This window comes from Panthera uncia, chromosome D1 (genome assembly GCF_023721935.1).
Source record: "Panthera uncia isolate 11264 chromosome D1, Puncia_PCG_1.0, whole genome shotgun sequence".
Taxonomy (NCBI): Eukaryota; Metazoa; Chordata; class Mammalia; order Carnivora; family Felidae; genus Panthera; species Panthera uncia.
The window spans coordinates 18,494,761-18,510,925 of record NC_064808.1 but is presented as its reverse complement, the minus strand read 5'-3'; the positions used below and the strand labels follow the sequence as shown (position 1 = coordinate 18,510,925).

The 16,165-nt window shown below is 35.3% G+C and overlaps 1 long non-coding RNA gene across 3 annotated transcripts in view; it reads right to left on the bottom strand.

Annotated features, from left to right (window-relative positions):
• LOC125934439 (uncharacterized) overlaps window positions 1-16,165 on the bottom strand; it is a 419,134-nt gene that overhangs the window by 385,321 nt on the left and 17,648 nt on the right. For all 3 annotated transcript variants that reach the window (XR_007461397.1, XR_007461404.1, XR_007461398.1), the window contains exon 2: window positions 13,275-13,409. This is a non-coding gene — a long non-coding RNA (uncharacterized LOC125934439). The remainder of the gene's footprint in view (window positions 1-13,274; window positions 13,410-16,165) is intronic.

The following is a 16,165-nucleotide window of genomic DNA, read 5'->3' as shown; positions in this document are numbered from 1 at the left end:
TAAATATTTATTTTAAACATACAAAAGCTGAAAGAATTCATTATAAACAGACCATCACTATAAAAAATATTAAAGGAAGCCCTTTATTTTATTTTTTTCATATTTATTTATTTATTTTGAAAGAGAGAGAGCACAAATAAGGTAGGGCAGACAGAGAGGGAGAGAGAGAATCCCAAGCAGGCTTCATGCTATCAGCACAGGGCATAATGCAGGACTCAAGCCCACAAACTGTGAGATCATGACCTGAGTTGAAATCAAGTCAGACGCTTAACCAACTGAGCCACTCAGGTGTCCCTAAAGGAAGCTCTTTAGATAGAAAATGATACTAAACAGAAATCTGAATCTACTCAAAGTAATGAATAACACCAGAAATAGTAAATATGTGGACAAATATATGACTGTTTTCCTTATTTTTTTTTTTTACAATGAGTTGAAATGTGGATGGGTGATCTATATTCTATCAGTTAGTTGCTGAGCAATAAATCACTCTAAAACTTAATGGTTTAAAATAGTTATTAAATATTTCTATTGTATACATGTCATTTAGATAGTTCTACTGTTCTAAGCCATGCTTGGCTGATCTTAGGGAGTACACTTATGCATCTGCAGATGCATCAGCATCTGCAGCGGGTTAGTCAGTTTAGGGCTGGTTAACCTAGGATAATCTCAGGACAGATGACTTAATTTTGCTCTATGAAGTCCCTCCAGTAGACCAACCTAAGGTCATGACATGGCAGAGGTTTAAGACTGAGTTATCCCAATTGTGCGAAAAGTCAAGAGAAATGCATAGTTTTCAAGCCTCTGCTTATGCTACATTTACTAACATCTCATTGTCTAAAATAAGTCACATGGCCAATCTCATATTCATAGTGGGAAAGGACTGCAAAATTTTTAAAACTGAAAGGTAAAGGGAAGCCATTAATTGGGAACGTTGATCTAATCAATTATGCACATCTACTTCAGTGACAGTGAATTGACCTACTTAATTAATGAAAATTCATACACACACTAAAAACCCATATAAGGAACCTCAGAGTTTACTCTGCTTAGACACTTTTTAATCTCTTATTTATCATAAGTGATAATCACAAAACGATGGTTGACAGAGGACTGAAGACACATGAAGAAAGGAGAAGACGTGTACAAAGAAAAAAGTCATAATAATATTGATGTTTCCAATCTATGAATATATTATCACTCCATTCATAAGCTCTTTAATTTCTTTCAGCAATGTGTTGTAGTTTTTAAACTAAAGGTCTTTAACATGTTTTATTAAATTTTCCTTTAAATAATTATGTTTTTAAATAAATAAATAAATATGGTTTTTAGCTAATTTTAAATGGCATTTTAATTTAATTTTCCAATTGTTCACAATAGCATATAAAAATACATTTGATTATTGCATATAGATCTGGAATCATGACAACTTGCTAAATTCACTTACAGAATTTGTGAGAGAGAAGATACATTTATTTGTTCCTTATAGTGGGTGGCAGGGGGCAAGGGAGGAGTTGAGATTTTCAAATCTAAGTGTGGTATATCTGTAGGTAATTTTGCTAAATAGCTTTTATGAGGTTGAGAGATTTCCCTTTAATTCCTAATTTGCTGAGAATTTTTATTATGAATGGACATAAAATTTTGTCAAATGATTTCTCTACATCTATTGAAATGATCATATGACTTATATTCACTATTCAGTTAATGTGGTGAATGGCACTGATTTTCAAATGTTAAACCAATCTTGAATTGCTGTGATAAAGCCCACTTGAGCATTATGTAATATACTTTTTGTATGTTTAAATATTTGATTTCTTAATGTACTGCTAAGAGTTTATACATTTATAATGTATGAAAGATATTGGCCTATAACATTTTCTTGTAGTGTTGTTTTGTTTGGGTGTCAGTGCTACCCTACTCTCATATAATAAGTTTATGTAAAACTGATACTATTTCTTCTTTATTTGTAGAGTCATGTAGACTTGAAAGTTTCTTTGTGGATTTTGAACTATAAATTCAATAAGTTTAATAAATTAGACTACTCATATTTTCTATTTCTTTTGTCAGTTTTAGTAATTTACAATTTCAAGAAATTTGTGTACTTCCTCCCAATGCATAAAGTTGTTCACGATATTCTTATATTATTCTTAATTATTTGTCCTTAGTGATGATCCCTTTATTATTCATAATATTTGCAATGCATCATTTTGCTCTAATTTTCTTTTGACATCCGTTAGTATGATAGCTGGTTCTCCATCCCCTCATTTTCAATCTGCAGGTGTCTTTAGGTCTAAAATGAGTCTCTTGTACACAGCATATAGATGGATCTTTTTTTTTAATCCATTCTGATAACTGATGTCTTTTGACTGGTTCATTTAGTCCAATTACATGCCAAGTGATTGTTGAAAGGTATGAATTTGGTGCCATTGTGTTACCTGTAGAGTTGGTGTTTCTGGTGATGTTCTCTGGTCCTTTGTAGACTTTGTTGCTTTGGTCTCTTTTTATTTTTCCTCCACTCAGAGTGAAATCATATGTTTGTCTTACTCTAACTTATTTCACTTAGTGTAATACACTCTAATTCCATCCATGTTGCAAATGGCAAGATTTCATTCTTTTTGTTGACCAAGTAATAATATTCCATTGTATGTATATATGCCACATCTTTATCCATTCATCAGTTGATGGAAATTTGGGCTCTTCCCATAATTTGGCTATTGTTGATAGTGCTGCTATAAATATTTGGGTGCATGTGCTCCTTCAAATCACCATTTTTGTATCTTTTGGATAAATACCTGGTAGTTCAATTGCTGGGTTGTCAGGCAGTTCTATTTTTAATTTTTTGAGGAACATCCATACTGTTTTCCACAGTGGCTTCACCAGTTTGCATTCCCTCCAACAGTGCAAAAGGGTTCCCCTTTCTCTGCATCCTCACTAAAATCTGTTGTTTCCTGAGTTGTTAATTTTAGCCATTCCAACACGTGTGGGATGGCATCTCATTGTGGTTTTGATTTGTATTTCTCTGATGATGAGTGATGTAAAGCATCTTTTCATGTGTCTATTAGCTATTTGGATGTCTTCTTTGGAAAAGTCTCTATTCATGTGTTCTTCCCATTTCTTCGCTGGATTATTTGTTTTGGGGGTGTTGAGTTTGATAAATTCTTTATAGATTTTGGATACTAACCCTTCATCAGATATGTCATTTTCAAATATTCTCCCATGTCATTGGTTGCCTTTTAGTTTTGTGCATTGTTCCTTTGCTCCAATTTTCTTTACCAGCATAGCCATAGGGTTATCAATTTTAATAATCTTTTCAAAGAACAAACTTGTGTTTTTATTGATTTTCTCAACTGATGGTTTTCTATTTCATCAATATTTACTCTTTTTTTTTAAAGCAGTCCACTTTTTAAATTTTTTTTTAATGTTTATTTATTTTTGAAAGAGACACACACACAGAGCATGAGCGGGGGATGGGTCAGAAAGAGAGGGAGACACAGAATCTGAAGCAGGCTCCAGGCTCCGAGCTGTCAGCAACCCAGAGCCTGATGCGGGGCTCAAACTCACAAACTGCAAGATCATGACCTGAGCCGAAGTTGGACGCATAACCAACTGAGCCACCCAGGTGCCACCATCAATATTTACTCTTATCATTACTTAGCTCCTTATAATTTTTGTTTAATGTGATTTTTAGTTTTTTTAAGGAGAAAGATTTTATCAATGGTTTTGATATTTTTTCCATCCTACTATAATCATTTAGAGCTATAAAACTCCTTAAGGAACTATATGAGCACAACTCCAAAATTTTGATATGCTGTGTTTTAATTTCATTGCATTAAAAACATTTTCTAATTTTCCATGTGACTGTTTCTTTGACCCATGAGTTATTTAGAAGTATGTTTTTTTATTTCCAAATATTTGGAGATTTTCTAGATATTTTATTTTATTAACTTTCAAGTTCATTCAGTTGTGATTAGCTAACATACTCTGAAGTTTTAATAATTTTAAATTTATTTAAATTTGTTTTATGCTCAGCATATGATACTTCTTGGTGAATGTTCCACATGAGTTTGAATTAATGTATACTCTGCAGTTGTCAGGTATAATGTTCTATAAATACCAATTAGGTGAAAGGGTTTATAATACTGTTCGAATACTCCATATCCTTACTATACCACTTAGTGAGAGAATATTAAAATCTACATCCATAATTGTAGAACTGTTTATTTCTCCTTCCTTTCCATCAGTTTAGCTTTATGTATTTGAAACACTGTTATTATATCCAGACACATTTTGGGATGTCATATCCTTTTTAAATTATTTTTATGTTTTTAGAGAGAGTGCAGGAGACAGAATGAGCAGGGGAGGGTCTCAGCACAGAGCCTGATACAAGACTCGATCCCAATACTCTGGGATCATAACCTGAGCAGAAATCAAGAGTTGAACACTCAACCAACTGAGCGACCCAGGCACACCAAGAATATTATATATTAATTAATTAACCACTTTAACATTATAAAATATTCCTCTTGATTTCTTACAATAATTCTTATCCTAGAAGTATTTTATAATATTAACACAGACATACCAGGTTTCCTAGTATTGTCACAGTGTAAGTTTTATCATTCTTTTAACCTACCTGTACCTTTATATTCAATGTGCACTTCTTGAGTAGAGCATAGAGTTGGGTTTTGCTTTTCTATCTAGTGTGAGAAACTCTGCTCTTTAGTTGAAACTTTTTCTTGATATTTAAAATGGTGATTTATAGAACTGACTTTTAGTTTACTTATTTATTTTGAGTGAGGGGGAGGAAGGGAGGGAGGGAGGGAGAGAGAGACAGAGAGAAAGAGAGAGCATGAGAATTGGAGGGGCAGAGAGAGAGGGAGAGATAGAAAATCCCAAGCAGACTTCACATGGTCAGCACAGAGCCCAATGCAAGGCTTGAACTCATGAACTGTGAGATCATGACTTGAGCCGAAACCAAGAGTCAGATGTTTAACTGACTGGGCCACCAAGGCTCCCCTATAGAATTGATTTTAAGTCTAATATCCTGGGGATTTTTTTTTTTCTCCTCATTACTCCTAATTCCTTATTTCTCTCCTTTCTCTGGTTTTCTCTTTATTAATTAAGGAATATTTAGCAACCTACCTTGTCTTGGAATGTTTTATTAGTTATAACATTGCTTCTTCGTGGTTTCTCCAGGGTTTAAAATCTATGTCTTTATTATATCACATTCCACCTTCAAATAACATTATACCACTTTATTTAACATTATACCACTTCTGTTATAACTTTACAAAGTGATTCACTTCTATCTTCAACTCTCCCATTCTTGTTGTTCTTATAAGTTTTACTTTTGCATGCATTCTAGGCATGTATAAATACTTTTTTATCATTATTCTTTAAGTATCATTTAAATAAATTTTAAAATAAGAAAACATTTACCCACCTACTTACCACTTCCATTGCTCTTTCTGATATCATTTATCGTCTACCTGAAGAAGTTTTACATTTCATATAGGGCAGATCTATGGTGATAAATTCTTTTGACTTTCATTTTTCAAAAACTGGCCTTTGATATCTCTCATTAGCCATCATATTTTAAGTACATTTTCACTCTATACAGAATTCTACATTAAAATTTCTTCTTTTGGTACTTTAAGGTTGTCATTTCATTGTCTTCTGGCTTGCATTTTTTTATGATGAATAGATAAAATGATTCTTATTATTATTTCTCTATATGTGCTATTTTTGTCTGGTTGCTTTTAATGTTTTTCTTCACCAAATTTTTTCAGCAGTTTGACCCTAATGTGCTTGGATATGGTTTTACTTGAATGCATCTTTCTTGCCTTTTTTGATATTCATAAATATGTGCTCTCTATATTTTTTAATTTTTTTAACCTTTATTTATTTTTGAGAGAGACAGTCTGCGTGTGAGCAGGGGAGGAGCAGAGAGAGAGGGAGACACAGAATCAGAAGCAGTCTCCAGGCTCTGAGCTGTCAGCACAGAGCCTGATGCAGGGCTCGACCTCACAAACCATGAGATCATAACCTGGGCCAAAGTCGGACACTCAACCGACTGAGCCACCCAGGCGCCCCTATATTTTTTAATCAAATTTAGAAGTTTTTCAGCCCTAATGTCTTCAAAGGTTTTTTTTTTTCTTGCCCCCAAATCTCTTCTTCCACTCCCATTGTAACTCCAAATTACACATACAAAGGACCACTTATATATGGTCTGGTATAGTCTGACAAGTCATTGAAGTTCTATTATTTATTTGCAGCTTTTCTTCTTTTGACTTCAGTGTATATAGTTTATTTTTCCCTTTTCTACTAATTTAATAATATTTTGTTCTGTAGTGAATAATCTGCTGTTAATTTTATCTAGTTTTTTTTTTCAGATATTAGGTTTTCCATCTAGATATCCCATTAGGATCCTTTTACGTCTTCCATTTCTCTATTATACTTATTTTCCTTCACTATAGGTATATATATTTCCCATATATCCTTGAACATATTTATAATAAGTATTTTAAAGTCCTTATCTGACCATTCTATCATATCTACAATTTAGGAAAAGATTTCTACTAAATGATTATTCTTTTAGTTATGGAACATATTTTTTCTGCTTCTCCACATGTCTCACATATCTTAGTTGTATTATGAATATAACGGATGCTACATTGTTATGCAAACTGGCTTTTGTTGTCTTCTTCAATATGATACTGGTTTTGTTCTGAATGCCTTCACACATTTACTTATAGCTTAATCCATTTAAATCCTGCTTTTGTGATAAGTCAGAGTGATTCTAGAATATCATTCACTCTAAGTTAGTCCTGCTTCTGGAGCATGGCAATCTAGGCTCTCTACTGGACATACAGGATGTTCAACAAGGTCTTTCTGCTCTGAATGGATGGAACATGAATGTCTCCCAGCGCTGTAAAAGTGTTGGTCAGCTCACCACTTCCCAGTAGTTGTTCTTTCTCCAGTAGTTGTTCCTTACTGAGCCATATGGAATCTCACTCTGTGCATGCACCAATTAGTATTTTGCCAAAGAATCAAGTGTACCTCTAGGCAGATTTCTGACCTTCCTTCCCTATATAATTCTTACCCCTCTGTTCCTCTTCCCCCCAACAAATTCCAATTTCCTCACGAGCTCCAAACTCTGAACTCTGAATAGTACACTCAGTAATAACACTAGGCTCTATTTGGGCTCTTCTTTCCAGCACTACAGTCTGGAGAATGGTTCCAGGAAAAAAATTCACTGCCTTTTGGTAGAACAAATGTCTCACCTATGGCATGGCTACCATATTTTCTGTCATTTCAGATGAAATTTTCAAGGCCAGCATCACACAACTCATTGCCTTTTCTGTGCTGTTATAAACACTCTAGCCAAATGCTCTTCATCAAATTCTGTCTTGTAAGCACTTTATATTGTAGAAAAGGCCATTTTGTCTGTTTTGCATGTAGAGTTCTCAGTATACTCTTCAGACGGCAGTTGGTTTGGGGATAAGAAGATGAGATGGAGACAAGCCTTCCAGTAGGTAATTAATCACTTGTAATCAGCACTTACAGACATTCACAGAAGGTGAGAGAGTCAAGTGGAGAAAGAAGTGACTTCACCATCTTTTCAGGGTTATTACAAATCCTGCTAAGGTTACACTCATTAAAATTGCTATTAACTTTTCTTCCCCCATCAGGATAGTTAATTAATTCTTCCTCATATTTTAAGATGAAGGCAATTAAGGAGGGAAAAAAATAAGAGTTAACATGTCCACACATAGGGCAAACTGATTCCTTTAGGAAGTTGTTAGAAAAGCTTTAAAAAAAAAAAGACATATGAAAATGGAACTGTGGTTATTCTGAGCCCCAGTTTAAAAGGCAGAAGTCAGTAGGCAATGGATATTTTATACATCCACCTCACCAATTTGGCCTGAATTCCTCTACTGTTTTATTTTCCTGAACGGTGTTTTTCATTTTGACTTATAAGATGCAGGTTTTACAGGGGCATCTGGGTGCCTCAGTTGGTTGAGTGTCCAACTTCAGCTCAGGTCATGATCTCCTGGTTTGTGAGCTCGTGTGAGTTCGAGCCCCGTGTCGGGCTCTGTGCTGGCAGCTCAGAGCCTGGAGCCTGCTTCAGATTCTGTCTCCTTCTCTCTCTGCCCCTCCCCACTTGTGCTCTCTCTGTCTCTCAAAAATAAATAAATGTAAAAAAGAAAGAATTTTTAAAAAGATGCAGGTTTTACAAATCCTAAACTTTATAGAATTTAAGGTAGACTTTTTAAGAAAAACAGCACAGAATTATAAATACAAAACTGCTAGGACTTTCCCGGGATCCACTAAGGGGCCAGTGAAAGTGGTAAATCTGCTCCTGTTGAGATTTTCTTTCTCAAACTGCATTTGTTTTAAATCTTATTCAATGTCTGCAATGATATTTGTACTGCATTTTATCCTTCCCAGTTTTATACTATCCGTGATTAGTTAATTCTTCATCCTCCCCATACTTTTCTATAACATGTATGTACCCCAGATGAATACCTAATCCTTGAGAGTTTTAAAATAGCTAATATTTTTAAAGCATTTACAACACACTGGATAATCTTCTAAGTTACTTACGTATAAATCTTCTAAGTTATTCATATATATTAACTCATTTAACACTGCTAATACTTTATGAGGTAGATACAGTACTATGGTTTCCACATTTTATAGATAGGAAGCATAGGGAAGCACATAGCTCATTGAAATGACAGAGCTGGCCCCCCAACCCAGAGCCAGGGTTCTTATACACTAAGCTCTTCTCTTTGATTTGTGGATATGGATTGTTGAAAGGACACACAAGATTTTGAGCAGTATACTCGGCCCCAGGGTATCAGGAATGTCTGAGTCCAACAACAACTAGTTAAAGGTTGATTGGTAGATTCTTCACACTAAGAGCCCATGAGATCAAGAATGAGACTCTAGAGGACAAACCTGAGTATTATATACCTTTTTCCATGTAGGTAATACCTCATCCTACTGCTATCATCAGAGATGAGTTGGTATAGTGATGGGAAGAGGCTGAACTAGACTGGATAGTGAAAGATACTGCAATGAGAGACTGCTTTACATAAGCTATCGTGTATATTTACTTTTTTGAGCCTCATTTTAAATGCCCCTTCATCTTCTTCCAGGAAATATATGATGTCAAAAAAGTTTCTTTAAATTAAGCAAGCTGAAGAGATCTCTGTCTTTTTGACATCATCCTGGTAACTCCAGTAAGGCCACACAACTGACGACTGTGAGAAAGTCTTCAGTATCAGTAAAGCAAGCAGCTGCAGATAACCAGAGTCCCTCTTTCTTAATGTACTTAATATCAAGAAGTACTAGTTGCAGTTATATGATGGGCACGATTTACAAAGTAAATACCCATATACAATCCTGAAGATTCAGATGCAATCGGTCTGAGGTGAGACCCAAACATTCATCTTTTTTAAAGCTTCACTGTATTTTTCTGTCCAGCCAGAGTTGAGAAACGCCTTAGATAAGAGAAGGGAGTGCAACAGTGTAGGAGGTCTGGGGTGAGGGGGCACAGAAAGGGAAATACCCCGTTTAGTGTGGGAAGTGAGATGCACATGACTCGTTGGTGGCAATAGAATCTATGCTGAGACTGGAAAGATGAGAAGGATTAAGGAGCTAAGAGGAAACACAGTAAAGAAAACAGCACATTTGAGAACCTCGTGGGGCCCAAATCAGACTATATGGCAGAAGCCAATTATAACTGGAGTGTGGATCCAGGGCTGGGGCATGAGTGAGGCTGAAGGGGCTAAAGGAGGCCCTCAGTGGGGAAGCTCAAAAGAAGACAGAGCCACACTCAGGTGTCAGCCCACTTACAAATGAACTCAGCTGACTTTCAGTGATCCCAACCACATGAACGAGCAAGTTATACCAAGACTCCTACTGGCAAATTTGCCACTCAGGCTACTACGAATAGCCTGACACATTCCTCAGAAAAATGAGGTCTGCCCAACTAACTGACTGTGCCTCAAGGAACTAAAGGAAGCTTGCCTGACTTTCTTCAGAGGATATCAGCAGCCATTCATGGGAAACAACAATAACAACAACAACAAAAAAAAACAAGTCTCTCACTTAACACAAAAGTTGTTCAAGATAGTTTCCATAAATTCATCCTATTTCTTCCTTTACTTGATTCAGACTCCTTACATCATAATCATGCCCATAAGGGAAGCCATATTGCAGGCAGGAATATTCATTTTTAAATTAAATTTTAATTACACAAATAATACATGAATATATTTTCCATATAATTAAAACACTAGACATACATTTTCTTTAACCTCTCTCCCTATCTTGATTCTTTTCTCAGATGTAAGCATTGTTACCAATGTGCTGTGTGCTTTTCCAGAATCTTTTTACAAGTATCCACAGAAAATATGCAGCATTTTGTGGGTTTTTCTTTTAAAAATATATGTGAATAGCATTGTATCGGACTGCCTTTTCCACATAATTTTTTCTGGAGATTGAGTAATGCTTTGGGCAAAATAAATGCCAAATAAAATAAATAATAAATGAATAAATGAACAATAATTTCAAAGACTGATGATTTCAGGCCCCTCTGTGAGGCCGACTTAAGTTTGAATCTTAGCTCTACTACTTACTAATACTTTGAGACTTTGGGCAAAATGCAAATTCTCGTAAGCCATTTCTTTACCTTTAAAATGGAGTTAATAGTATTTATCTCATAGGATTATTGTAGTAAAGCACGCAGAACAGTGTCTCCCATAGAACAAAAGAATGCTGATTTATTTCTGCTTCATCTTTCACTCGAAATTCTTGTTACATACAGCACTCCTTTCCTAATAAGACAGTTGGGTGGCGGCCTACAAGCAAACTCTTCCAAATGCCTCCTGAAAATGTCCACCTAGGCATCCGAATCAGTGTGTACAAAATCATGATGTTCCATGTTAAACAGGGGTCTCTTCCTAAAGAACCTATATCTACTAAGTCACATGGTCTCATCTTTGCACCTTGGTACTTCCTTCCATATCCTGGCCTCCTCCATCCATCTCTGCAGTTCAGATCCTCATTGGAGCTTTCCTGGATCAAAGTTCTAACTCTGTGATGAATCTCTCAGTCTCCAACATCTTATATACTGATCCCATCAGCCCTAACTACCTTTCGTGAGCCCTAACTACCAATAAATGTATCACTTAAGATAGGAGTCAGCATCTTGAGTCTAGCAATCAAGGCAGGGTTTTTCGCCAACTTGCCCCACATGGTATTTCCAAATTTGTTTCTCATTAACCATACACCAATAGCTCCAAAAAAATCAACTTCTTTCTGCTGGTTCCTGTGCTTTCCAGTCTGTGTCTTTGCACATACTGCTCCCACTGTCTCAAATACTCTTCCTCATACCCTCCCCTCTGCATATTTAATTCTACTGAGACAAATACAATAGATATAGTGAATTTAAAAACAGAGTTTAAGGGCACCTGGGTGGCTCAGTTGGTTGAGCATCTAACTCTTGGTTTCAGCTCCAGTCATGATCTCATGGTTCATGAGTTCAAGCCCTGTGTCAAATTCTGTGCTGGCAGTGCTGAACCTGCCTTGTGATTCTCTCTCCCTCTTTTTCTACCCATTTCATGGCTTGTGCTGTCTCTGTCTCTATCAAAATAAATAAATAAACTTAAAAAAAAAACAGAGTCACACACACCTCAGTTTAAATCCTCAAATCCTCAGTTCCATCCCCAGTTAGGTATATGACATATCTTTGTGATGTCTCTCTTCTTCACTTATTAAATAATTGAAGCTACTTCACAGAATTTGAAGAACAAACTAAGATAATGTATATAAACAATTAAGCAAACAATGCCTGCTAGGCAATCATCAATTGCCACTATCAATACTATCTGAGGTCTATTTCAAATGTCATTGCTTCTGTAAGTTCCTCCTTGATCCTGCAACATACAAGTTATTTCTGAAAAGCAACAGTATTTCATTTGCACCTCTCTAAAGATATTTATAACCTTAGACCTTACTGTATAGTTTACACTACCCTTGATCAAAATTTTTTAAACCCAAAACTGCAATAAGTTTTTCAAAGAATAGTCATGCCTTTGATAACAGTATAAGGAAATCTCAGAAGTAGTTTGGGTATAGAAAATACATGGTTCTCAAATATTTTGATCTGTCACAGGAATATGATACAGACTATTTGTAATCAGAACTATATTTTAAAAGGATCAGAACATGAGGCTACTAGGAAGGGAGGGAGATGGGGAAAATGGGTGATGAACATTGAGGAGGGCGTTTGTTGGAATGATCACTGGGTGGGTTTTTTTACACTTTTTTTCATGTTTATTTATTTATTTTGAGAGAGTCAGAGCATGAGCAGGGGAGGGGCAGACAGACAGGGAGAGAGAATCCCAATCAGACTCTGTGCTGTTCGTGCAGAGTCCGATGTGAGGCTTGAACCCACAAACCGTGAGATCATGACTGAGCTGAAATCAAGAGTCAGACGTTCAAATGACTGAGCCATCCAGGCACCCAGAGCACTGGGTGTTTTATGTAAGTGATGAATCACAGGAACCTACTCCCAAAGCCAATAGCACATCATATACCCTGTATGTTAGCAAACTTGACAATAAATTATATTAAAAAATAAAAAATAAATAAATTTTAAAAATTAAAATAAACAAAAATAAAAAGAACATGAGGCCACTGCACACATATGAACTCCAACCTCCTTAGGGATAGGAACTGGCTTCCTCTTTGAGCTCATCTATGACACTCAATACAACATTCACAAAATTTATATGAATGAAGCCCTGTTTGTAGTAAAAGAATAGATTAAATAATAATACTCTAGCATAGCATCTTAAATGAGATATTCTTTCCAATGCTAATTTTGTCTCAAGTCCTCTATTTAATCAATCAGAAAATAACATTACATTAGGTAATGTGCACAAGTTAGCCAGATGGAAACGTTGATCTGTGGGTTGGAGGAGAAATTAATTTTCACAAAGCTTCTCTGGTCACTTATAAATGTTAACTTTGGTGGTCCCAATGACTCTTTATGCTAATGATGATTTCAAATATACCTTCAAAACCCAGAACTACGTGGAGTATTTTAAAGGAATGATTTGGTAAAACCTTATATCTTAAAGTCTTCTAAAATAATCAGACTTTACTTATTTGACTGAGTTACATTTAACATTAGTAAAAGGGAGTTTGTTTCATTTTTTAAGAAAGTTAGTCAAAGGCCATAAAAGAATTTTAAATGCTACCTTAACTCTCTTTACTCTTTGTACTTCCTTTTCATGAGCACTGACTGGAAAGAAATGCTCAGATTCTGTTGCAGATCGATATGTCTTGTAACATATCACTTCATGGAACCTGGAACCATAGAGCAAGCATGTCTTCTGGAACAGAAGAAAAAAAAAAGCACCAATAAACATTTGTGATAGTGGAAACTTTCCTGAACAATTTGTACCATGAGCATATCAGAAAATAAAAATCATTACCAATCAATATAAATAGTATATTATACATAATATATAATTTATATATATACACATATGTAATCTGTGTGTGTCTGATTTCTGTATGCTCCCCTACCCTGCTGTCTAATATGATCTGCATTTTTATTACATAGTTCATATTACAAAACTCAATATGAAATTATGTAAGCAAAGCCTATAAGCTACTGTATGTTTTCCTGAATAAATGCTTTAAAAACTAAATCCTGAGAAAAAGGGTAATCACCTTTTAAAAAGTAAGAACTAAATTTCAACAGTCTTCCCAGGTTAATAAAGAAGTGTTGGTAAGTACCATTATTTTGTCTAGTCCGTGGGAAGGAAGCTGGGTGGAAACAGCAAGTCATTTACAAAAAACCACCACCACCACAACAAAATGCCACCATGTTATGAAGTGTACTGCACAAGAAATTATACAATTGTTCCACTCCATTTCTGACCCACAGAACAGTGAATACAGAAGACAAAAAGTTAGGAATGCTCTTGTGATTCAAGTGTTAAGACAACAATACTTTTGGCAAAGTCTCTTCACTATAGGACAGTTAGAAAAGGCAAAAGAAAAGTCAAAGTGTACATTAATCCCGGGAACCGCAGAGCTGAGTCATAGATAAGCCCAATAACTAGATACCTACACTGTAGCAAAAGAGAGAATTGCAGTTCAATATTTAGAGCAGAAAGTGTATATATTAAGTGTTCGTAAAATGAAAGATTAGCGTGAAAGGTGCCAAATTGTACTGAAGGTTTATACTTCCATGAATACTCCTGTAAATTGTGTATAAATGTTTCATACATTAGAGATTAGTTCATTGTTATGCTTCTTAAAGATAATTCATTTTCATACAAAAAGCATCGTTTTGAGCTAAAATGAACTAGAAAATTACCTAACCTAACACTCTCATTTTACAAATGAAAAAAAAAAAAAAAACCCACAGATTTCCTGAATATTTAAATGTCTTCTCCAAGGTCACTCTGTTGGAGAAAGAGTTAGAACCAGTGCTTGCTCCTTACATTTAGGTAGCAGCCTATTTAGGATTGAATGGTTTTGAGTATAAGCTTAAATTCCAATCATTAGATATGTGATTCTGAGTTAGCTTTGTTTCCCCATATGAGGGTGATAATTATATTTACCTCATACGATTATAGTAATCTCCATAAAAGTAATATATATGTTCCACAAGACATTTAAAATGTTTGATATATAATAAATGTCCAATAAGTATTACCATATTAGTAATTATTATTGTTATAAAATCTAAAACCCCATCAAACCTAAATGGGATATCTACCATTCAGATCAGCATTTCTCAACCCAGCTTCATATAAGAATATCCTAGGAACTTCCTTAGAAACACAGGCATTACCCCATATATAATTTATGAGAAATTCTAGGTAAGCTTTCAGGGATTATACTTTTTAATAAATTCTCTCAAAGAATTTTGATGTAGTATAGTTAGTATTGGCTCACAGATCACCATTTGGGAACCAATGGTAAGATTACAAAGATATGACCCATGAACATATTTCTTTCCAAAGAGATATCCAAATGGATATCCAAATGGAAAGCCTAGTGGTCTAGAAAGAAATAAGAATAAAAAATAGCCCCATAAACCAAAAATAAATAGTAAATATCAGAGCTATCATTAAAACAGTATAGGGAAATATCCAGAAATTCTGAATGTTCAATTTCATGTCTACAAACATCACCATGATTTTTGACTCTGTAGTTAGCGTCCTAAATCCTGTCAACATCAAGGAGACATTCATTCCAGGGTGTTGGGACCCAAGGACTTCACAATGACCATTATTTGGTTCTGATCTTCATCAAAGAAAACACTCTTCCCAGGCATCAAGAAGACATTCTAAAGCAGAATATAGGGATCCTGGCTTCCACAGTTCTCAGGCAGCAAAAATCCCTAAATTTGGCAATTAACAGTTTAAAAAACACAGAAGCAATACAAACAACATTTGTAAGTTCTAGTGGAAATAGAACACCTGTTCATGAAAAACTGAATCTGGAAGACATTTTGATAAGACACACATAGATCTCTGTTATTAACCTAAAGATGAATAATAATAGAACTCTGGACAAGGATGAAGCTCAAAAGTGGAGAAGGCATGGCTGGAGGAGCAGGAACAGAATATACCAGAAATGTTGCCTCACTACCTACAGTAACCTGATTAGGAGGTGTTGGCAGTCAACCATGGGTTTGTATAAAAGGTACATTAGGGTTATTAACTTTTAGCAAAGTTTACATATCTCATTCTAAGAATGAGACCATGCTTCCCAATGTATTTTGGTGTTTCTTACTAAAATATCCATTAAAAGAACTACAGCAGGTATTGTCAGGCCACCTGAACTAGGTAAAGCCAAGAGCTATTCCCAGTCACTAGACTGATGTGATAAATGGGCTGATGAAGAAAGAAGCATCCTGGTGCCCAAACAGGACTCTTCCTAACTTCATAAACAGGTCCTGGAGGGGGCCAAGATGGCAGAACAGCATGGAAGTTTTTTTTTGTGTCTCTCATCTCTGAAATACAGCCAGATCAACACTAAGCCATCCTGCACACCTAGAAAACTGATATGAGAATTAACACAACAATATGTACAACTTGAACCAAAGAACTCAGCAGGTATGCGGTGC